General features: G+C 41.5%; 1 long non-coding RNA gene across 1 annotated transcript in view; it reads left to right on the forward strand.

Moving 5' to 3' along the window:
* LOC128777081 (uncharacterized) overlaps positions 1-8369 on the forward strand; it is a 43364-nt gene extending 34995 nt beyond the window's left edge. Inside the window, exon 3 of the long non-coding RNA XR_008422260.1 lies at positions 5719-8369. This is a non-coding gene — a long non-coding RNA (uncharacterized LOC128777081). The remainder of the gene's footprint in view (positions 1-5718) is intronic.
* Positions 8370-25375: the final 17006 nt, after the last annotated feature.

The raw sequence follows: 25375 nt of genomic DNA on the forward strand, positions 1-25375 counted from the left end.
TTGGTGAAATAGCTATTAAAATCTTTTGTTCATTTTTTTTCAAGTTTATTTATTTTGTGGGGCGCCTGGGTGGAGAAGTTGATTGAGCATCTGACTCTTGAGTTCGGTCAGCTCAGGTCATGATCTCACAGTTTGTGGGTTCCAGCCCCTCATCAGGCTTTGCATTGATGGTGTAGAGCCTGCTTGGAATCCTCTCTCTCTTTCTCTCTGCTCCTCCCCAGCTTGCACTCTTGCTCTCTCAAAATAAATAAATAAACTTAAATTTTTTTAAACTTTATTTTTAATTTATAGAGGCACCTGGGTGGCTCAGTTGGTAAACTTTATTTTTAATTTATTTTTAATTTTTTTTACATTTATTTATTTTTGAGAGACAGAGTGAGACAGAGTGTGTGCGGGGGAGAGGCAGAGAGAGAAGGAGACACAGAATCTGAAGCAGTCTCCAGGCTCTGAGCAAGTGTTCAGCACAGAACCTGACATGGGGCTCTAATCCACTAACCATGAGATCATGACCTGAGCCAAAATCGGACACTTAACCAACTGAGCCACCCAGGTGCCTCAAAAGTATATTTGTTTTGAAAGAGAGAGCATGCAAGCAGGGGGAAAGGCAGAGAGAATGTGGAGAGGGAGAGAGACAATCCCAAGCAGGCTCTGTGCTGTCAGTGCAGGGCCTGACATAGGGCTCAAACTCGAGAACTGTGAGATCATAACCTGAGCCAAAATCAAGAGTTGGACACTTAACCAACTGAGCCACCCAGGCACCCCTGTTTTGTCCGTTTTTTAGTTGGGATGTTTGACTTCTTACTGAATTATAAGAGTTCTTCATATATTCAAGATACAAATCTTCTATCAGACATCAATTTGCAAATATTTTCTTAGAGACTGTTGTTTGTCTTTTTATTTTCTTAATGGTATCTTTTTAAGAGAAATTTTTTTAAATTTTGATGAAGTCCAGTGTATTACTTCTTTTGGTATCATACTGTGCTTTTTTTGGTGCAGTATTGAAAAGGACTCTTTCCCTAACCCAACGGTCACAAGGACTTTCTATAATATTTTCTTCTAGAAGTCTTAATACTTTTTACTTTTACTTTTAAGCCTATAATTCATTTGGGGTTAAATTTTATACGTTTTGTGAGGTAAGGGTCCTAGTTCATGTTTTTGCATAAGTGTATCTAACTGTTCCAGCAAGTTATTGAAGACCAATTTTTTTCTCAACTGAACTACCATGGCACCTTTGTTGAAAATCAATTGACTATAAACATAAAGCTTTATTTCTGTTCCAGTGATCCACATGTCTTTAAAAAAAATTTTTTTAATGTTTATTTATTTTTGAGAGAGAGAGAGAGAGAGAGAGAGAGCGAGCAGGGAAGAGGCAGAGAGAGAGGGACCCAGAATGCAAAGCAGGCTCCAGGCTCCAAGCTGTCAGCACAGAGCCTGTAGAGCCCTATGCAGGGTGTGAGATCCTGACCTGAGCCGAAGTTGGACACTTAACCAACTGAGCCACCCAGGTGCCCCTATATGTCTACCTTTGTGCCATTACCATATTGTCTTGACTACTGAGGTTTTGTTGTAAGTTTTGAAATCAGGTAGTGTGAGCCCTCCAACTTTGTTCTTCTTTACAAAAAAAAAAATTGTTTTGGCTATTCCAGGTCTTTTGCATTTTCATATATATTTTAGGACTGACTTATCAATTTCTACAAGAAATTCTACCAGAATTTTGATGGGGATTCTGTTGGCCAATTTGTGGAAAACTGCCATCTTAATAATATTGTTTCTTTCGATCTATTTTGAAGATGGAATATATCTCAATTTATATAGATCTTTAATTATTCTTGCAATGTTTGGTACTTTGTAGTATATAAGTCTTGAACTTTTAAAGTTAAAAATTTATTCCTCTAAGTATTTTATTCCTTTGGATGCTATTGTGAACAGGTTTTCTTCATTTTGTTTTTGGACTGTTCATTAGTATACAGGAAAAATTGGTATTTTGTATATTAATCTTTTGTCCTGAGATATTCTACATACTGATTATGCTGTCTTGAATAAAACCAGTTTTTCTTTTTCTTTTCCAATTTGTGTATAATACATTCAGTTAATCTTTCTTGTTTTGTTGTACTGGTGAGAACCTCCAGTATTGTGTTGCATAAGAGTGGTGAGAGCTGATACCCTTTTGATTTGAACCTTTTTGTGTCTTTGAATTGAAAGTATGTATCTTATAGACAGCATATAGTTGAATTTGCTTTTTTATCTACTCTGACAACCTCTGACTTTTGACTGGGAAATTTATTCTATTCACATTTAATGTAATTACTGAAATGATTGGATTTATATGTGTCATTTTTCTATTTTCTATATGCCTCATGTCTTTTTTTGTTTGTCTATTTCTTTACTTCATTCTTTTGTGTTAAATAATTTTGAACAGTACTTTAATTCCTTGGTTGAGTTTTAAACTATATTTTTTAGTTATTGCCTTAGTAGTTGTTCTAGGAATTACAATATGCATTTTGACATATTACAACCTACTTCAGTTTAGTACTAACTTAATCCAGTAAATTATAGCAGTTTTTTTCCAATATAGCTTCCTTTTTTCTCTACCCCACCTTCACCTTTGTGCTGTTAGTGTCATATATATTAACGTATCTATATATGTTGTAGACCCTAAAATACACTTGCTCTATATAATTTTATGTCATTTAAAGAAATAGTAAAAGAGAAAATGTACATTCATTAAGTCTTTTATAATTACTTATATTTTTACCATTTCTGGCATTAATTTCTTCATTTCTTTTGTGATTCATGTTACCAATTGAAGTAATTTTCTTTCATCCTGAAGGACTTCCTTTAGTATTTTTTATAAGGCATGTCTCTTAGTCTCACCTTACATCAGTCTTTGTTTATCTAAGACTATCTTTATTTCACTTTGACTTTTGAAGGATAATTTTGCTGGTTATAGAATTCTTGGCTGACAATTGTTTCTTTCAGCACTTTGAATGTGGCATTCTACTACTTTCTGGCCTCCATTTTTTTTCTGATGAAATTTATACTCATTATTTGTATTTTTGTTCCCCTATATATGATTAGTTTTTCTCTTGCTGTTTTCAAGGCTTCCTCTTTGTTTTTTGCTTTCTAGAATTTGATATGACTAAGTGAAGATCTCTTTGTTTTTCCTAATTGGTTATCCTTAGGTTTTTTTGGATCTATAGGTTAAAGCTTTCATAAAATTTGAGAGATTTTCAACAATTATTTCTTCAAATTTTTTTCCTGCTCTTTTTCTGTCTCCTCTTATTCTGGGATTCCCCTTAGGCAGTTGGCATGCTTGATACTGTTCCACAGGTCTCTGGGAAATTGATCTTTTTTTTTTTTTTTTCAATTATTTTTCTCTTTGTTCTTCAGATTATATTTCTATTGACCCTTCTTTGAATCCACTGATTCCTTCTTCTGATATCTCAAATCTACTGCTGATTTCATAATAGTCATTTTGTTATTGTACTTTTTAGCCTTAGGGTTTCCATTTAGCCCTATTAAAAATTATTTTATTTTGTTTTTTTTTTTATATTCCTACTTGTTGAATCACTTTAATAATATTTTCTTCAAATTATTTAAACATGGTTTCCTTTAGTTTTTTAAAACATACTTGAAATAGCAGCTTTGAAGTCTTTGTCTGTTAAATCCAACATTTGGGCTACTCAAAGACAGTTTCCATTGGCTTTTTCTCCCAAGTATGGGTAACACTTTTTTTTTGCATGCTTGATACATTTTTGTTGAAAATTGGATATTTTAGATAATAGATCATAACCAATCTAGATTCTATTTTCTTTTTATTCTGAGATTCTTAGTTGTTACTGCTTTTTGTTGATTTTTAACCTGCTTTGACCCGATCTGTTTGACACACACACACACACACACACACACACACACACACACCGGTGTGCATCTAGTGATGATTCTGCTCAGTTGTTTTTTTTTTTAATTCTTATTTGTATTTTTTATTCTGGGGGCCTAGCTTCTTTTGGGTCACTTTTGTGTTTGCATAGCTTACTGGTCACTCACTGATTGGTCAAAAGTTGTGCACAAACATGGTACTCTCTTGATGGATCTGTGTTTGAATTAGGAGACATATTCAATTTTGGCAATTTCAACTCTACTTCAGGTGTTACTTTAATGCCAGGCCCTCTCAGGTCTCCACGGTGCATGTACACAGGCTCCCAGAAGGCCAGAGTTATGTGGAATGTTTAATGGCTATCTCATTTCTAAGATCTCCTATTCAGTTTCTGGGTAGTCTTATATTGCTCATTCTGACCAGGATAGCACCTTCACGGTAGGAGATCTGCAGGCTTCTCCCATTTCCTGCTAGCTGTGAGTTGCTACTCTTTACTCCAAAGTTAGTGAGGGCCTGTCCTGCCCTGGCAGAACAACCAGGCTTATTGGGCTGGGATGAAGGGCGGAGGCAGTCCCAGCCAAGAATGCCACCTATCCCTAATGCTTTTACCTGAATCTCCACAGTGTTTCATGATTATGTTTTTCAATTTGTTGTTTGCCTCTGGTCAGTTTTCAGAGCCCTGAAATGATTGCTTGTTTTTTTGTTTGTTTACAGTGATGTCCACTTTTATAGTTGTTTTTAGGGAGGAGGATTTGTTGATTTTTTTGCTCCTTTATAGCTTGAAATCCCACCTAAATACAATATATTTCTAAAATGTGTTTTATTATTTTAAAGCATAACATGTCATTTTAGCTGTGAATGAGTACTAATAAGTAAAACTAAATCTAGAAAAACTGGATTGCTTCCTTACTTTTGGCTAAGATCAAGTATAGAAAAACTACAGCTCACAATAATGTGACTTTGACATTTTATGATCAGAAACAGAAAAGCTTTCCAAAAGGCATCTTGAAATAATTCCTAAGATTTCAAGTCTTTGATTTGAAAAATCTGTTTATCTGAATAGCAATAGTCTTGTATTTTTACAGCAGAAAATTATTTCAAGCTTTTAATTTAGCAACAAGCATACGAATGAACTAGAGTCTAAATTCAAGAATTCCAAATTTATTCCTGACCATGGTTGTTAGTGAGGCGTAATATATATATATGTGTATTTCTATGGTGTCCTACAAGGGGTTGAGGGAATGTGGGGGTCATGATTTGTATATTTGCCCTCCTCTTTTAAATGGATTCAGCTGAATTGTCTGTGGCACCAGGAGAAAGTAGAAGTATGCCCATGGACCAGGACTGTGGCCATTTCAGGCGCCCAGCCAGACCACCTCTACTGGGTCCTTTCCAGTTCACTCCTCCTTTTCAGCCCATTCCTCTTGCCCTAGCTCTGATGAGGACCTAGGAAGGGGGCGCTTCAGGACCTAGAAGACATCTAGCCCTGGTCTTAGAGGCCACATGGCCACCAGGGGAGACTGAGACATCCTAGGACTCTGGAAGCAGGTCAAAGAGCCATTCCTGCCTGAGGAGGATAAGACATCTGGAAAGGAAGGCTTTCCCCCCTGGAATCACTACACACTTGTCTCTGGTGAAGTTTGAAGCCACTGACCTTTTCGTTCTATTTGAAGCTCTCCTTTCTGCAAGTTCTTGTTTCCATCACTGACCAACCCATCTTTCCTTAAGTCTCAGTCTCTCCTAAAGAGGAGCTCTAGGGTTCATCGTTGTCTCCCCAGGTCTAGGAGCTGCGTATGGATGGTTCCCAGTTCTTAAACCTTTCACCTCCATTTTAATTCCAGATGCCTCCTGCCCTGCCCAGACCTATGAGACTCTACATTTCCCACATAATTTCCCTGCTGAGGACCAGATGGCTCCCTGCTGGCTACTCGAGCCAGTCTAGGTCCTGCTGGCTGCTGGGTCTTCTGTGATCTAGCCTAGTTTGTGCTTACCTACCCCCACTGATGTCCCATCTGGACATCGTGATGGCCATGGGGTGCAAGACAGGGAGAAGACCAGTTATTCAGGCCAGCACAACTGTTAAGTGACTGCACTGCTAACAAAAATTTCCTTGTGTCAGGAGCATAAAAATACTTTTTACGTGAAATCAATAACAGAAACACTTTGAGTAAAGCATGTTTTTACTTGATTAAGAAAATTTTTTTAATGTTTATTTATTTATTGTGAGAGAGGGTGGGGCGGGCAGACAGAGAAGGAGAGAGAGAATCCCAAGCAGGTCCTGCACTATAAGCGTAGAGCCTGAGGCAGGGCTTGAACCCACAAACCATGAGATAATGACTTGAGCAGACATCAAGAGTCAGATGCTCAACTGACTGCACCCAGGCAACCCAAGCATTTTTTGAAATGTTTTTATTTATGAGAGAGAGCATGAGCAAGGGAGGAGCAGAAAGAGAGGGAGACAGAGGATCTGAAATGGGCTCCACACTGATAGCAGAGAGCCCTATGTGGGGCTTGAACTCACAAACCACGAGATCATGACCTGAGCTGAAGTTGGACACTTAATCAACTGAGCCACCCAGGCACACCCGCACCCCCGCAAAACATGTTTTTAAAAATATTAGTGGGAGTGATTCAGAGCAAGCAGATTCAGCATGTGAATATGAGCTCAGACGAGTTTCTCTGATGTGAGATCTGTGACTCCATCCGACAGCTGCCCAGTACTTCCTAACCATTCTTTCTTTCTTGGCACAGTATTCCTTGTGGGTTGACTGTGCCTTCCCAATGGATGTGTTGGAGTCCTAACCTCAAGTACCTCAGAATATGACCTTATTTGGAAATAGGGTCATTGCAGATGTAATTAGTTAGGATGAGGTCATTAGGGTGGGCCCTGAGCCGCTATGACCGGTGTCCTTATAAGAAGAGGGATGATGATGTGAGGACACACATGCAGGGAGAACACCATGTGAAGACACAGGAACACACAGACACAGAGGGAAGATGGCCACGTGAAGATGGAAGCAGACATTGGAGTGACACTGCCACAACCCCACAACCCATAAACACCTGGGGTTAATGGAATCTAGAAGAACCAAGGAAGGATCCACCCCTGGAGACTTTGGAGAAAAGAGGCCCAGCATATAGCTTGATCCTTTGAGTATAAGAGCTATGCCAGCTTTACCTCCACTGTACCTGTGGTACCGACACCAGTCCCCAACACATAGCAAGTCCTTAAAACCTCCTGCAGAATGCATTCCTACTTGAAAGTCTCAGTGACATGCATGTAAACACCCTGGACACCATCGAGGGCATTTTTATTTTTATTGTACTAAACCACTGGGCTTCCAGATCTGCTTCCCATGGGGCCCCAAGTTTTTAAAAAAATTTTTTAATGTTTATTTATTTTTGAGAGAGACAGAGACAACAGTGGGGCAAGGGCAGAGAGAGAGGGAAACACAGAATCTAAAGCAGGCTCCAGGCTCTGAGCTGTCAGCACAGAACCCGATGCAGAGCTCAGACTCATGAACCACAGGATCATGACCTGAGCTGAAGTTGGACACTTAACCAACCGAGCCACCCAGGTGCCCCCCATGGGCCCCAAGTTTTAATGATAAGTTGTAGCCCAAGGTCCCTGTCCTTGGCGGTTCCTCATCTTCACCTTTCTGACCCTCATCCTTAACCATGCTATATTCCCTCCATGGGTCACCAGTGTAGACTCAGGGCTTTGGGGGCCAGTGCTTCTTCAAGATGCTCCTGCATGCCTGACCAAACATTTAAGTGCACACACATTCAGGAAGGACACAGACGGGGCCTGCCAAGGCAGAGGAGACACTTAGGGTCATCCAGGGTGCTTATAGTGGCCTCCTTACTGTCTTCCAGCTTCTGTCCAAGCCCCCACAGTCTATTCTCCACTCAACAGCCAAAGGGGTGTGTTAAAATTGAAGTTGGCCCATGTCACTCTGCTACCCAGAATGACCCATAACTCCCCTGACTACCAAGAGTGAAAGCCCAGGACTTTACTGTGCCCACCAGGGCCTTTGGGATCTGGTCCCAGCTACCCCTGTGATTTATTTCCTATGCCCTCCTATTCACTCACCTTGTCCCTTGGTGCCCTTTGAGAATGCCAAATGCACTTCTACAATAGGGCTTCTGCCAGGGACACTGTCTACTCAGATAAATGCATGTCTGTCTCCACCATCTCTTTCAAATCTTAGTTCCAATGTCACCTTCTCAGTGGGCCCACCTGGGCCACCCTATTTTTGGAGTAATTAAACTTTTTATTGTGAGGCAACTGTAAGATTCATATGTACCTTCAAGAAATAAAGCAGATCTTCTGTGCCCATTACCTAAGTTTCCTGTAGCAGTAATATCTTGCAAACCTATAGTACAGTAGCACAACCAGGACATTGCACTGATACAGTCCAGATACAAAATATCTCTGTCCCCACAAGGATCACTCATACAGCCCTTTTATAGCCACACACACTTCCCTCTGTCCCCGTCCCCCTGGCAACCACTCATTGGTGGTCCATTTCTATAATTCTGTAATTTCATGAATGTTGTATAAATGGAATCATATAGTATGTAATCCTTTGGGATAGACTTTTTTTTTTTTTTAACTCAGAATAATTCTCTGGAGATTTCTCCAGGTTGTGAATGTATCAATAGTTCATTCCTTTTCATTGCTGAGTAGTAAGTATTCCACGGAAAGGAGGCGCCAGTTTGTTGATCATTCACATGACAAAGGACATCTGCGTTGTTTCTAGTTTGGGGCTATTACAGATAGAGCTGCTTTGGAAATTCATGTATAGGTTTTGGTGAGAACACAAGTTTTCATTTCTCTAAGGTAAACACCCAAGAGTACAATTCTAGGTCACTTATTGCTGTATGTTTAATATTATAAGAAACCCAAGCCATTCTGTTTTGAACTATCAACTCCTCCCACACACCCAGAAACACCCACCATTTTTTACCCCTGCTCTACTTTGATATCAATTTCCCACAGCATTTCACCTTCTAATACACTATATGGTGAGCTTATTTATTTATGAGGTGTACTGTGTTTCATCTGTCTTCTCCATCCACCCTCACTGTCATTCTGGCCCAGAGCAGACGTAAGAAGCACTGATGTAGGCATTGGGCTTGATATCGGGCCTCTGGCCAGCGTCCTCCATCAGGGGAACGTTTGCTGGGATTGTGGGCACACACAGGCCAGCGTGCCCGTGAACTGTGTAATGTGATGGTGGTGGTGAGACAGAGCCCATGCATGAATTCCCCAGATGAAGCAGTCCACTAGGTTCACAACCAAGTCACGTCGAGCTTAAAAGCCAAATGAGTGCTACCCCAAACAAAGGTTTAACTCCGAAACTGTGATCTATGACCTGAATGTGCGTGCAGACTCCCTGCCCCCAGCAGTGCTGCCAGCTGCCCACCAGTAGTACCAGCGAAGGGACTCATTCTGCACAGGAACAGAGAGGATTCTAGCTAGAAACACTCAGCCCCAGAGGCAGGAGAATCAAGACAGGACCATATTTCATGCAGAAAAGTGAAAACCAAATAAACAAAGCTGCCTGTCATGGCAACGGGCCAGCTCAGCTGTGTAAGTGAACAGCAAAAACATTCCTCTGCTCTGTGGAAGCCCCTGGAAGAAATCCAGAACCTTGTGTACTTAGCCTGACCGGGGGGGGGGGGGGGGGGAGTTGTTGTTATTACTATCATTACCATAAATTCATCTACTCCTTAATACACCAGTTTCTTTCATTTTGAACACTTCCTTGATGTTTGTACCATTTAGTGAATACTGGAACAAATGATTAAATAATTTTGTAAAATAATGCTTTGGCTTGACTTTAAGTGGCAATGTTTATAGTGTTCCCATTAACACCAGATGATGTCAGCCTGACTGTTGTTCTGCTTTTTCAAAAACACATGGAGCTGAAAAAAAACCTTCCCAAACAATCCAAAATGAGTCAAGGCTCTAAAAGCCTTTTCTCCATAAACACCCTCCTCTGTGATTTGACCCTGGCAGCAAAACCCATGAGGATGTTGAGAGCGCAGTGGCTCTGAACTGGGAACTCACATGTCCCGTCATTGGAGCATCATCTGGAGAGATGACGGGCGTCACTGTGTACAGTGACCTCCCAGCCTGGCTCTATGGGATCTGACCTCCCTGTGCTTTGATTCCTGTGACTCCTGGTTCCCCCTTTTCTTCCTGACCCTTTTTTCTCCTCCACTTTGTCCTTCCTTTTCTTCCCTCTTCTCCCCCATCCTAACCTAAACTAAGGTAACTAAGTATTCCAACTAGACCCCAACCCCAAAGCATCAGCATCCATATGGAGATATAGCTGTAGCCTTGATGCCATAAGCTGCCAACCTCACCCAGGAAGCACAGCTCCCCAGACCAAAGGCTCTCCGCCCTGGATGACTGGAAGGAGGGGATGGTGTGTAGGCCCGGGGAGTGGCCTATGCCAAGGGGCAGTTCTCAGTGTTCCTCTCCAAGCAGAGACCCACTCCGTACAAGCCCCATATGGACCTTGTCCAGGCCGCCTGCACTTCCTCAGTGCCCCAGAGGACTATGGGAACAATAGGAGACAGAATGCTGTGAGTGTTCTGGGGTAGAGGGTAGGGTCTGAAGAAGGAGTTTTCACTGCAGACTTCAACATGATCTCTGGGGAAGATTATTATCAGCTTGTGGGAGAAAAGCAGAACCCATTTCCAGAGTCCTCAATGACTAAACTATAAACTAGTGAGCACTTCAGGCCATGGATGGGGAAGACAGGCAGGTACCTTCCCGTGCCTGCATCCTGGGTCAGGGAACCACAGTAGGGGCCATTGTCCTCAAAATCAGAGGCCCCAGAGCCTGGATCCATGGACCATACTGGGCCACACTGGGCTGATTTCATGGTGGCTCCGGTGCTATTCTGCTCAAGCTGCCATAACAGAGAACTGGGAGGCTGAAACAACAGAAATTTATTTCCTCACATTTCAGACTACAAGTCCAAGATCAAGGTCTGACAGGGCCAGTTTCTGGTGAGGACTCTCTTCCTGGCTTGCAATCAGCCATTGTCTCACTATGTCCCCACATAGTTTTCCTCCATGTGTATTCTCAGAGAGAGAGAGAGAGAGAGAGAGAGAGAGAGGGGGAGAGGGAGAAGGAGGGGAAAGAGCTCTGCTGTCTCTTTGTAGAAGGACATTAATCCTATGGGGTGAGGGCCCTGCCCTTATGACCTCATGTAACCTTACTTACCTCCTTATAGGCCGCATCTCCACATACAGTCGCATGGGGGGTTAGAGAGAGCTGGACCAGAAGGAGGACTAGGCCATGGTACATCGTATATAGCCCACTAGCCTGCCTATGAGAAGGCCAGGTATCCACTCCCCACCTCACCCATGCAGTGGGGAGAATACAGTGAATGGTGTGCACCTGCAGGGCTGTGTGGGACTTGCATGAGCTCACATGTGGAGCCCTGAAAGGTGGACGGACAAGCTCTCAGGAGGCACAGGCAGGACGAGATTAATGTCACTTTTTCCTGGTGCCACTGGAAGCTAGCCCCTGAGGTGGCAGGCAGCTAGAGTTGGCTCTCTGACACTATGCCTCTCTAGTATCTCTTTCTAAACCTAGACTCTGAAAGGGCCACCACATGTCTCGTGACAAAATTAGGGACCTGCTGCCCTTGCAGCACAGTAAATTTCACTGTGTACCAGAGGTCACATGGGTGCCACAGAAAAAAGCCAGAAAAATAAAAAGAGGTGGGCAGTGACAGGGCAGGCGGAACAGGTTACAACTGTGGTCAGAGAAAGGCCTCCGGGGAAGGGGACATTTGAGAAAAAGGGGAAGAGCAGAAGTGAGCCAAGTGGATACGTGCAGGAAGAGCCTTTCAACCAGAAAGAAGAGCCAGTGCAAAGGCCCTCAGGCAAATGAGTTAAGGGGGAGTTCACAGCTAAGATTTACATGGGGCCAATAAGGAAGGATGGAAAGAGGATGGATGTCCACATAAATCAGGGGTGCCTCCATGTGAAGTTCAAGTAGTCCCCTCACCTCCTGATTCCCTGAGCCACAGGCCTTCCTAGGCTGTGAGGCCAGCACCTAGTGACGACAGACTGTATCTCACTGGGCACATGCCACTCAGTCACTGGACTTGATTCCAGATTTCTAATTTTAGTTGTTAGGACTCTTTCCCAGAGGCTCCTTGCCTCACCTGCTGTGGTGGGTGTGCTTTCCTCGTGTCTGCTTTACCTTTTGCTCCCTTGGTCATGGTTCACACTCTTCCAGGTACACCCTGCTTGGCTGCCTCCAGCCCCACCCTAGGAAGGGTCTCCTGACTCAGTCCAGCTCCTGAAATATTTTACTTCGGAATCTAGAAAACACACTCCCACCCCCAGGTTTTCCTGGACCCAGAGTCAGGGTCAGGACCAGTTAGCCCTCACAGGGCGTTAGATGAAATGATTCATTAGATCTTCCTTTGATCCTAAGGGAAATCTTGAAAAATGTCATACGCTCCTGACTGCCTTAGAAGCCAGTGCATTGGACACATTTTACCCTTTCTGCGAAAGCAAAGACATAATTACGATACCATAAAATCTTAGCACAGTTGGATTGCTCTTTGAGAGCATCTACTGCCCTCTTCTACAGAGAAGTAAGGAGATAGAAAACCCAGGAAAAGCCCCTGAAACATACCTGCCTGTAGAAGCATGTGCTTTCAGCTTGTTTTTCGTTTTTGCTTTTGTCATTTGACGTGTTCTTACTAAAGTAGAATGAAGACCTCAGCTCCAACCCTTTGAGCAGCAACATCCAGCAAAATTCATTTCTGGTTGAGAGATGCTGTTTTCTCTCTGCGAGTTTCTCTCTCCCCCATAGTAACTCGTCTTCACCACCACCAAAGCCCTCTGAGGTACACTTAAATCTACACTTATGTGTCACCTGGGCTTCCTGCCTGTGCAGACTCTCCATCTTATTAGACTGCACTCCCCCTGAGAGAAGGAACATAACATCATAAACCTTGGCACCGAGGAGCTATAACATACCCGACCCTCAACAGACCTGCTCAAACAGCTCTAAACTGCCCTTCAGCTTCCTGTCAGAATAGCCCAGATATTTCATCACTTCTAGAGGCCTGAACTCTCAGGCCCTGTGGAGAAGTGTCTCCATGTCCCACAGCCAAGTTGTACAGAGTATGGTGCGCCTGGGTGGCTCAGTCAGTTAAGCATCCGACTTCGGCTCAGGTCGTGATCTCTTGCTTTATGAGTTCAAGCCCTGCATCAGGCTCTGCACTGGTGGTGTGGAGCCTGCTTGAGATTCTCTCTCTCTCCTCTCTCTCTGCCCCTTCCCCACTTGCTCCCTCCCATTCTCTCTCTTTCTCAAAATAAACTTAAAAATAGTTATACAGAGTAAAATTCTTTATGTGAGATTTGTACTGACATATAGCTATGTTATAAGCAAATACCTGCAAAATCTCCATGGCTTAAAAGGACACTGTTTTATTTCTTACTCATACTCCAAGCATGTCATGGTCAGCTGGGGACTCTGCTTTGCTCTGTGTCACTCAAGAATGCAGGCTGACAGTCTCCCCGATGGGGATCATTGCCGTTGTTGTGATGGAGTGTATTAGTTTCTTTTAAGATTTTTTTTAAGTTTATTTTTGGTGGGGGGGGGGGGGAGGGAGAGAGAGCGAGAGAGAGCAAGGGAGGACAGAGAGCGAGGGAGACACAGGATCCCAAGCAGGCTCCACATTGTCAGCACAGAGCCCAATGTGGGGCTGGAACCCACAGAACTGTGAGATCATGACCTGATCATGACCTAATCTAGAGTTAGACGCTTAACCAACTGAGCCACCCAGGTGCCCCAAGTTTCTTATTGCTCCTATAACAAATTACCACAAATTTAAGTGGCTTAAAACAACACAGATTTACTGTCTTAGTTATGGGTGCCAAAGTCTGAAATAGACTAAAAACAAGGTGTTGGTAGAGCTGCTTTTCTCTTGGAGGCTTTAGGTGAGAATCTATTTCCTTCCTTTTCTACCTTCTAGAGGCCACCTGCATACCTTTTTCCATCTTCCATCAGAGCAATCAGTGTAGCATTCTCAAATCTCTTTCTTTCTCTCTGTTACCTCTGCTACCATTGGCACATCTTCTCTCTAACTCTTCTGCCTACCTCTTATGAGGATCCTTGTGATTACACTGGACCCACCTGGAGAAACCGGGATAATCTCTTTACCTCAAGACCTTCAACTTAATCACATCTGCAGTATGTTTTCTCTCCTATGAAGTAATATATTCACAGGTTCCAAGGATTAAGAGGTGGACATCTTTGGGGGCTATTACTCAGTTTACCACACAGTGACATTGTCCAATCATACACAAGGATATATGCCCAGAAGCATTCACACTTCACACATTTCATTGGTCAATCAAGTCACATGGCCACATGTAACTTTTATGAAGCAGGAAGTATGATTTCTCGTATATAGAGAATGAAGAGAATAAGAAGAAACACCTTCAGTTCTTCTTCAGGATTAGAATGAAGAAGAATACAAAGGGCCTTCAGTACCAGGATAGCAACAAAATGAATCTAGATGAACTAAGAATCCAACACTTCTATTTGGTGAATGAGTTGTAGATACAGGGAAGCCCTGATTAACTGAATTTAGGTGGACATTGTTAAGCCAGAGCCCCAGCTGAGGCAAGCACCTGGCCTGGTGCAGATAGGTGTAAGAGCAGGCCTGCTATAGAAGAAGGCATTGTGGGTGGGAGGCAGCCAAGCTTTAAATGACAGGGTATCATTAAACAAAAGAAAACAAACATAAACCCATAAACCCAAGAAGCTGAGCAAGCCAAAAACAGAATAGATATAAAGAAAATCACACTCAGTCACTTTGTAGTCAAAATGCTGACAACAAAGTTAAAGAAAAATCTTAAAAGAAGCAAGAGGAAAAGGACACATTATATACATACAAAATTAAAGCTGACGTCCCATCAGAAACCATGGAGGTCAGAAGAGAGTGGAACAAAACCTCTTAAGTGCCATAAGAAAAACGCTTGCAAGTTAGGATCAGTAACTTACTGATATCTTATCTTACAAAATTAAGGTAAAATGAGACTTTTTTAGATTAAAGAAAAAAAGCTGAGAATCATCTCTGTAAAGTTCACACTACAAGAAATGTAAAGGGGCAACTGGGTGGCTCAATCGGTTAAGCATCCAATTCTTGATTTCAGCTCAGGTCATGATCTTGTGGATCATGGGTTCAAACCCCACACTGGGCTCCATACTAACAGTGTGGAACTTACTTGGGATTCTCTCCCTCTCTCTCTACCTGTCTCTGGCTTGCACTCTCTCTCTCTCAAAATAAATAAATAAACTTAAAAAAAAAAAAAAGAAATGTAAAAAGGTCCTTAAGGTTGATAGAAAGTAATACCAGATCGAGTAAATTAACAACAGAGAAAACAGAAATTTCATCAGGAATAAGAGGGGGTTTCACTAGCAATCCTGCAGGCATAAAGGGTTAATAAAAATAAGAGTTTTGAACAATTTTATGCTAAAAAATACTAACAAGTTAGATAAACAAATTTCTTGAAAAAAACTTATCAAAACTGACATAGGAAGAAATAGAAAATCTGAAAATTTCCATGATTTTTAAAATTGAGTGTGCAACTAAAATCCTTTTATGATTGAAACCTTTTTTCAGTCACAGATGGTTACACTGGTAAATTCTATCAAACTTGCAAGGAAAAAATTATACTGATCATACACAGACTGTTTTAGAGAATAGAAGAGGAAACCATGTCCCAATTTTTAAATTTTTTGGCTACCCTAACCCTAATACCAAAAGCATACAAAGACATTACCAGAAGAGAAAACCACAGACCAATATCCCTCATGAACACAGACACAAACATCCTTAACAAAATAATAGCAAATTCAGCCTAGCATTCTTTGTAAAAAGGATAATACAACATGACCAAAATCTGGGAATTTTTCCCAGGAATGTAAGGTTGTTTTAGTTTTTTAATATCAATCAATATAATTCATCACATTCTCAGAATAAAAGAAAAATCATATGACCATCTCAATAGGTATAGAAAAAGCATTTTACAAAATTTAGTACTTCTTCATGATAAAAAGTCTCAGCATACTAGGAATAACAAAGGAACTTCCTCAACCTGGTAGAGGGAACTTCAAAAAACCTACAGTTAATGATGAAAGATTGGAAATTTCACCTTAAGATGAAGAGCAAGGCAAGGTTGTCTACTCTCACCACTTCTATTCAACGTTGTACTGGAGATCACTATTCACTGGAACAACAGGGCCAAAGAAAACAGGCATAAAGATTGGAAAGTAGAAATTAAAACTATTTAGAACTAATGAGTGAATTTAGCAAGGTCTAGAATACAAAATCAATACACAAATATAAAATATAAATTGTATTTCTATACACTTGCAGCAAACAAATAAAAAATTAAAAATACTGTTTCATAAAAAGGGTCAGAGGGAACATGTTGGGGTATTGGAATCATGTTCATGATGGTGGTAATACACAGTCTGAAAATAAAGAAAGCAATTCCATTACAAAAGCATGAAAAGAATAACATACATAGGAATAAATTTAACCAAGTAGGCCAAAGACTTGTATGCTGAAAACTACAAAACATTGCTGAAAGAAGTTAAAGTAGACCTCAGTAAGTAGAAAGACATCCCATTTTCATGGATTGTAAGACTTAATGTTGTTACACTGACAGTACTATCTGAAAACAATATGTAGAGTCAATGCAATCCCTATACAAATCCCAATAACATTTTTTTTACAGAAATAGAAAAAAAGCTTAAAATTTAGATGGAATCTTAAGAGTTTCCAAATTGCCAAAATAAACTTGAAAAGAACAAAATTGAAGGACACACTTCTTGATTTCAAATGAAAAGACATTTCCCCCACAAAGATATGCAAATAGCCAACAAGCACATAAAAAGATGCTTAACATCATTAGTCATCAGAGAAATGAAAATCAAAATCACAGTATCACTTCTCACCCACTAAGATAGCTATGATAATTACAAAAAGCAGCAATAGAAAATAAACTCTGTCGGAGAGTATTGAAGAAAAATTGGAATTGTCATGCATGGCTGGTGGGAATTTAAATTATGCAGCCACTGTGGAAAACAGTTTGATGGTTCCTGAAAAAGTTAAACATAGAATTACCAAATGATTCAGCAATTCTCCTTCTAGATATATACCCAAAAGAATTGGGAAAAAAGTATTCAAACAAAAACTTGTACGTGAGTGCTCATAGTTGCACTAGGTGATGAACTATAGGTCCCTCAGCTGATGAACGGAAAACAAAATGTGGTTGATCCGTACATACTATGGGATATTATTCAGCCATAAAAAGACTGAAGTACTGACACTGATACTGTAGATGGATGAACCTCAAAAACATTATGCTAAGTGAAAGGAGCCAGATACAAAAGGTTACATATTACATGATTCCATTTATGGAAAACATCCAGAATAGGTAAATCCATAGATACAGAAAGTATAGTATAGTATTGTATAGTATAGTATACAGAAAGTATTGCCAGGGGCTGGGAAGAAGAAGAAATAGATACTGCTAATGGATAGAGTTTTAGGTAGGGGATTATGGAAATGTTCTAAAATTACATAGAGGTGGTGGTTGCACAACATTGTGAGTATACTAGAAATCACTGAATGGTTCAATTTTAAAAGGTCTTTATTATACATATATTCTATCTCAATTTTTTAAGTTACATGCAAAATGGAATTTTTTTGCACACCAAAAAAGTGAATACTACCCCTATATTAGAATGGCTGAAATCCAGAATGCTGGCAAAGATGAGGAGTAGCAGGAATTATCATTCACTGCTGGTGGGAATGCAAATTGGTACTGTTACTTTGGAAGACAGTTTAACAGTTTCTTACAAAACATGCTACATGATCCAGCAGTCATGCTCTCTGGCATTTACCCAAAGCAGTTGAAAACGTATGTCCACAAAAAACCTGCACATGGATGTTTATATCAGCTTTATTCATAATTGCCCAAACTTGAAAGCAACCAAGATGACCTTCAGTGGGTAAATAGATAAATAAGCTGTGGTTCATTCAGACAATGCAATATTATTTATTACTAAAAAGAAATGAGTGGGTTAAAAATGAGCCATGGTAAGAAATGGAAGAAACTTAAATGCATATTACTAAGTGCAAGATGCCAATCTGAAAAGGCTTCGTATAACTCCAACTATATGACATTCAGAACATGCAAAACTATGGAGACAGTAAAAAGATGAGAGGTTGCCAGGGGTTTGGGGGAGAGTAGAGATGAATGGGCAGAGCACAGAGGATTTTCAGGGCAGTGAAAATACTCTGTACCCACAGTGAAGGATACGTGTCATTATATGCATTTATACGAGCCCTAACATCATACTCAAAATAATCAGTTCAAGATGAATAATAAATATAAATAGAGAAGGGAAACTGATGGTTCTAAAAGAGAGCATAGGAGAATATCTTCATGACCTTGAGGAAGGCAAAGGTTTCTTAGAATACAACAAACACTAATTGTACAAGAAAAATCGTGATCAAAAAAGGGCATCAAAATAAAAATTCAGCTCACCTAAAGATACCATTCAGAGAACACAAGGAATGAGTAGCCCTGATGATGACTACAGCCGCAGCAGCTTTTGCTTGCTTCCCAACGTCCCCTTCCAAAGGCTTAGACCACATAAAAGAACTTGTGACTCCTATCTATTTCTTCTCTTACTTAGATTGATAGGTTGACAGTTTGTAAAGGATGTGTCTGGCCCTGACCAGTTCAAGGGCTTTCCTGTCTAACACTGGTTTCAGGAGCACAGCGTAGTGATTCGACAAGTTTGTACATTATGCTGTGCTCACAAGTGTAGCTCCCATCTGTCATCTTGCAATGCTATCACAGTACCGTTGACTGCATTCCCTATGCTGTACCTTTTACCCCAGTGACTTCTTCATTCCATAACTGAAAGCCTGTATCCCCCACTCCCCTCCATCCATTTTGCCCACCCCCCCCCCCCACCATCCTCCCCTCTGGCAACCATCAGTTCATTTTCTGTATTTATAGATCTATTTCTGCTACTTGTTTTGTTTTTTAGATTCCACATATAAGTGAAATCATATGGCATTTGTCTTTCTCTCTCTGACTTATTTCACTTAACATAATACTTCTGGGTCCATCCATGTTGTCGCAAATGGCAAAATCTCATCCTTTTTCATGATTGAGTGATAGTCCATCATATATATGCCACATCTTCTTTATTCATTCATCTATGTATGGACACTTGGATAGCTTCTGTACATGGACTATTTATTGTAAATGATAGTGCAATAAACATAGAAGTGCATATATTTTTTCAAATTAATGTTTTTGTTTTCTTTGGGTAAATACCCAGTAGTGGAATTACTCGATCATGTGCTATTTCTATTGTTAATTTTTTAAGGACCCTCCATACTGTTTTCCACAGTGGCTGTACCAATATACATTCCCACCAGCAGTGTGTGAGGGTTCCTTTTTCTCCACTTCCTCGTCCACCCTTGTTATTTCTTGTTTTTTTGATTCTAGCTATTCTCAACCTTGTTTTTAATATTCAGTTGGTAGACAGTGTGCCTGGGTGGCTCAGTAGGTTAAGTGTCCAACTTTGGCTCCAGTCATGATCTCGCAGTCTGTGAGTTCGAGACCCACATCAGGCTCTGTGCTGATAGCTTGGAGCCTGGAGCCTGCTTGGGATTCTGTGTCTCCCTTCCTTTCTGCCCCTCTCCTGCTTGTGTTCTGTCTCTCTGTGTCTCAAAAATAAATAAACATTAAAAAAATTTTTTAAAAATATTCAATTGGTAGCCAAGTTACAGACGCAAAAGTCCTTCTTAAGAATCACATTTTGAATATCATAATGAAACTGACAGTTCTGAGACTGCCCGCATACCTCAGCTTGCTCAAGAAGCATCTTCTGTAAAGTTTTATACTGTGACTACTAAGGCACCTCATACATGTAGCACCTCACAAAATTGTTTTACATGGAATTTCACATAAGCTGCACAATATTCAGGGATTATTACCTTCGTTTTCAGATGAGCACATTAAGATTTCTGAACATTCTTGGGACGCCTGGGTGGCTCAGTCGGTTAAGCATCCAACTTTGGCTCAGGTCATGATCTCACAGTCCGTGAGTTCGAGTCCCGCGTTGGGCTCTGGGTTCACAGCTCAGAGCCTGGAGCCTGCTTCGGATTCTGTGTCTCCCTCTCACTCTGCCCCTCCCCTGCTCACACTCTGTCTCTCTTTCTCTCTCTCCGTCCCTCAAAAATGAATAAACGTTAAAAAAAATTAAAAAATAAAAAAGATTTCTGACCATTCTTGAAACCTACCCTAGCAAGTAAAGGCCTGGAGCTTAAACCCAGATCTCAGCCTCCAAATCCAGCACTTCCCACTTCATTGTCAGGCCTGGCTATAAAATGATGTTGAAATTATTATCAGTCAGTAATTCTGCTTTGTCAGCATGGGGATGAGTCCATGTGCAGAGAATGTTTCGCAGAATTTACAGCAGAGTGGCAAAAACAATCGGACATCACAGCATGACTGTGTGCAGTGTGTGTTGCCAACGTGGAGCTCACAGGGGCTCTGGGAAACCTCAGATGCTGCTTTATGGGGAAAAGCAGCACTAGACGTCCAAATAGGAGCAGACCAGCCAGGCTTGCTTAAACTGTGGATCACTAGTCACCAGGAGAGCTGAACTGAGCAAACTGTCTAAAGAGAGAATCTCCTCAGGCCACCGCTCTGGGTGGGGGGTTGCTCAGAAATGAGCTTTAAGATATTGCAGTCACTCATTTGCGCTGCAGCTTTTTGACTGGCTGATTGTTCTGAGCCTTCTAATTCTTGTTTCATATTGAAATGCCAAAGCCATTGCTAACTAAATGAGACAGACTGTGAGGAGCGTTTGACAAAGGATGGGGCGTCCAGAGGACTCATTGAAAGTCACGCTGGCAGCCTTCCTGGTTTTCTGTCCTGACTCCTACACTGGGGAAGAGTACGTGCTGCACAGGGAAGAACAGGAAACCAGGAAGAAGCTGGCAAAGGGTAAAAAATAGGGGGACAGGACTGAGGTGTGAAGAAGCCCAGAAGCAAGAGAGCTGGAGAGATAGATGCTAGTATTTCAGAGGTGGGGCAGGTACACGTGACGGGGCTTGTGGTGTGTCTGTCAGTGTTTCAAAGGCATTTGCCAGCCTGTTTGTTTTCCATCCAACAGAAAGTGTTCCACAACTTAATTCCACGATGGTAGAATGATGTCTTATGTGCCACACAGGCAAATGAAGGCACTAGTATTTGAGATATTTCTACAAAGGACAACAAAAGCTTCTCCCCACTTCCCTTTGATAATCTCTCTCATCTTCTCAAATCCTACCGTTCCCCATAAAACAACAGCACAAGAAACACATGATGGATGAAATCAGAGTAACATGTATTTACAGCCTCTATTATTTACAGTAACACAAATTACTCCAGGAAACAATGTGCCAGACTTTGCATGTACACAATAAGTTGAGGAATCTGCTTATTTGGTTTTGTTGCATCTAGCTATTCCTGGAAATTAGTGCTTCATTACCACAATTCCTACAAGGTAGAATATGGTGGAGTCTGTGAGCATTCTGGGTCCTTTCCAAAAATGCTTTGTAGGGAAGTTCTGCAAATAATATTACTACTTCAGGGAGAAACAATTTTGGCAAAAATTTCCTTTTTTCAAGTCATACCAAGTAACATATTACTCTTTGTGGTTTCTTTTTTTTAAGTTTATTTATTTTTGAGAGAGAGACAGACTGTGAGCTGGGAAGGGGCAGAGAGAGAGGGGGACACAGAATCCGAAGCAGGCTCCAGGCTCTGAGCTGTTAGCACAGAGCCCGACATGGGGCTCGAGCCCACAAGTTGTGCGATCATGGCCTGAGCAGAAGTCAGACGCTTAACCAACTGAGCCACCCAGGCACCCCAAAAACATATTACTCTTTGAATTAGAAACAAATAAAACCATAATTTTTTTTTCATCTGCATCTTTTTTTTTCAAGTTAGTTAACATACATACAGTGTAGTCTTCGCTTCAGGGATAGAACCCAGTGATTCATCTCTTACATATGACACTCAGTGCTCATCCCAACAAGTGCCCTCCTTAATGCCCATCACCCATTTAGCCCACCGACCCCCACTCCCAGAAACCCTCAGTTTGTTTTCATGGTTTACCTCCCTCTATGTTTTTATCTTATTTTTCCTTCCCTTCCCCTGTTCATCTGTCGATTTTGTCAAATTCCACATATGAGTGATATCATATGATATCTTTCTCTGGCTGACTTATTTCCTTAGCATCATACCCTCCAGTTCCATCCACATTGTTGCAAATGGCAAGATTTCATTCTTTTTCATCACCAAGTAGTATTCCATTGTATATATAAACCACATCTTCTTTATCCATTCATCACTCGATGGAAATTTGCACTCTTTCCATAATTTGGCTCTTTCAAACCAGAATTTTTAAAGTAAATTGATCATGGATTGTATAGTACATATTTGAAACAGCAGTAAAGAAGACTGAAGTGGGTAGGTTTCACTTAGGAACTAGCTGATACTTTCTCATGCCTATAGTTTGAAAGGCAGCATGGAGGATCCATGCATAAAATCATCTTCAGTGATATGTGGTCCAGCAGCTGCTGTCCCATTGGGGGTTTTAGGATGACGTTTGTAAAAAGCTTTATTTTTAAAATAAACTTTTAATTCCAGGACAGTTTTACATGTACAGAAAATTGCAAAGATAAAGAGTAGCCACATAAACCTACATGCAGTTTCCTTGATTATTAACTTCTTATGTTAACATGGTATATTTCCTAGAATTAATGAACCAATGTTGATACATTATTTTTAATTAAAGCCCATACCTTCTTCGGATTTCCTTAGTTTTTGCTTAATGCCCTTTTTCTGTTTCAGGATCCCACTTAGGATACCATGTTACATTTAGTCATCCTGTCTTCTTAGGCCCCTCTCCACTGTGATGCTTCCTCAGACTTTTCTGGTTTTTGATGACCTGGACCATTGTGAGGAGTGCTGGTAAGTTGTTTTGTAGAACATCACTCAATTGGGATTTGTCTGAGGTTTTTCTCATAAATGGACTGAGCTTGTTAGATTTTGGAAGAAAGACCACAGAGGTGAAGCACTATTTTCATCACGTCTTATCAAGAGCATGTGCCATCACTGTGATTTACCACGGTGGAAGTTAATAGGATGATGTTGCCTCACTGGGGAAGTGGAGAGCTCCCTGAAGGCTAGGCCAGAACCCCAGTCCCCATGTGTGTATAGAAGAGGTAGTTGGGGAGGGGCCTGAACTCCAGACTCCACGACAGAATTAAGAATTGGAGAAACCTGATGAGGCAGGCACCTATTACCTCCCAGGAATCCCCGGTGATTTACTCTGTTGAGTGACAAAATTTCTTCCAAGGTGGGAGCAGGTGTCTGTGCCCAGTCCCACCTGGATGCCCAGGAAGGGTTTTGACTGTGCTACAAGGAAGCCCGGTTATTGGGAGAGGGAGGTTCAGGGGATGGGGGTGGGGGTTGGTGGTTCAGGTGGGAGTCATTTATGAACAAGGATATTTGCTTAGCAGGCAGAGGCTATGTTTAAAATGTGAGCCCACTTAAAGGAGCATCCTAAGTAAATCAAGGCACAAGCATCAAACAGATATGCCACAAATCAGTCTGGTAGGAGAAACGTGCCTGAGGTTTGAGTCCACGGGTTGGGAGCTACAGAGCATAGAGCACCCAGGCCACCCTGAAAAGGAGTCAGCAGAGCTACGGAAGGCAGGGCTCTGGAAGGCAGGAGCTATGTAGTGAAGCTGTCTGTACAAGGCACTGGATGTAGCCATACCTCCTTCCCAATCTCCCCTGTGCCGTTGTGGTGCAGGGTTAGCATTTCCACTCCTCTCTTTGCTGACACCCAAGGACTCTGCTTGGCATGCAGGCCAGAATTCTCTCAGGCTGTGGGTTTCCACATATGCTCCTGCATGGAAAGTCCCCAGTCTGCTCCAGGATGTCCTCTGCAGTGCCCCATCCTGTCTTCCTTATCGCAGCTGCAGGCAGCCCGCACCACATCCCGCCTGCCTGAGTCACACTCCAGGCCACAGGCTGCCTTTCCTCCAGCTTGGCCTAGGGACCAGCCACTGTCCATTCCATTTGTGGCTTGTCCCTTTATTCTTCAAAAATACTACAAATTTATTTTTACTGCCTACATGAAATGGCTATTTATTATCCAAAGAAAATTTTCCATACTTAAGTTGTCCCCTTTCCTTTTCTACCCTCCTGCTTAAGATCTAGCCTATCCCATCCCTACTGGGCCTCACTAATCACAACATTACTTTTCTTTTCTATTTAAAAATTTCTTTTTTAACATTTATTTATTTTTGAGAGACAGAGTGAGACAGAGCACAAGCAGGGGAAGAGGGGCAGAGAGAGAAGGAGACACAGAATCTGAAGCAGGCTCCAGGCTCTGAGCAAGTGTTCAGCACAGAGCCCAACACGGGGCTTGAACCCACGAACTGCGAGATCATGACCTGAGCCAAAGTCAGTCACCTAACCGACTGAGCCACCTAGATGCCCCAATTACAACATTATTTGTATACTTCCTTTTCCCTAGTTTTCCTTGACAGTTACAACTGTCAAAAGTCTAGTGTGTCCTTTTAGGGTTGGTCCATGCACTTCCTAACCACCAATCAGTGCACTCCTAACCTACTCCTTATCAGTGTCTTACCTCCTTGGCCACCTTACTAACCCTCCTATGACAGCAGGCTTCCATTCATCACATGAATGTGTGAATGCATGAAAACGAACAAGGTTAATAATACCAAGTGTCTAAACCAGGTGATTTTTAATTTGTTGAATTGACCAGAAATTTTGAGACCAGATGGATCTTATTTATCTTAAATTATTGCCAGGCCCCTGGAATCATGTCACATTGTATTTCAAGTTTAAAATCCTTATAGGACATAATCTGGGGCTGAGTTTTGTGCCAATTACTAGATTCTAGAGAGGCAAAAAGAATGCCAATGGTTTTAGAAAGTTTATGGGAGAAAAACTTAAAATTAAAAACATTCTCAAAAATCAGAAAAATATCTCATGAACTATAAAAAAATTTCCTCATGGCCATTGACATTTTACCCAGGAATGACGGTAATACTGCCTCCTCTCCCCACAGCATAACTTAAGTCAATGTGGATTTATTCCAAGCACTCTTAAGAACTATTCTATAAATATGGAATGCCCATTATGCATCAGACAAGAGTACTAGTAATTTCTAGTCATTTCCCCCCGTGAAAAGGAAATAATCCCTGGTTTATTCACTTTTACTGGCCCTACCATGGGCCAGACACTGCTCAGCGTCAGACGTCCTGCCCTTGAAGACCTCAGCCTGGTGACTGTGCCAGGCAACAAACACAGAGCCTGTGCACT

The sequence above is a fragment of the Panthera pardus genome, unplaced genomic scaffold (genome assembly GCF_024362965.1).
Source record: "Panthera pardus isolate Hobbes unplaced genomic scaffold, ASM2436296v1 HiC_scaffold_15, whole genome shotgun sequence".
Lineage (NCBI taxonomy): Eukaryota > Metazoa > Chordata > Mammalia > Carnivora > Felidae > Panthera > Panthera pardus.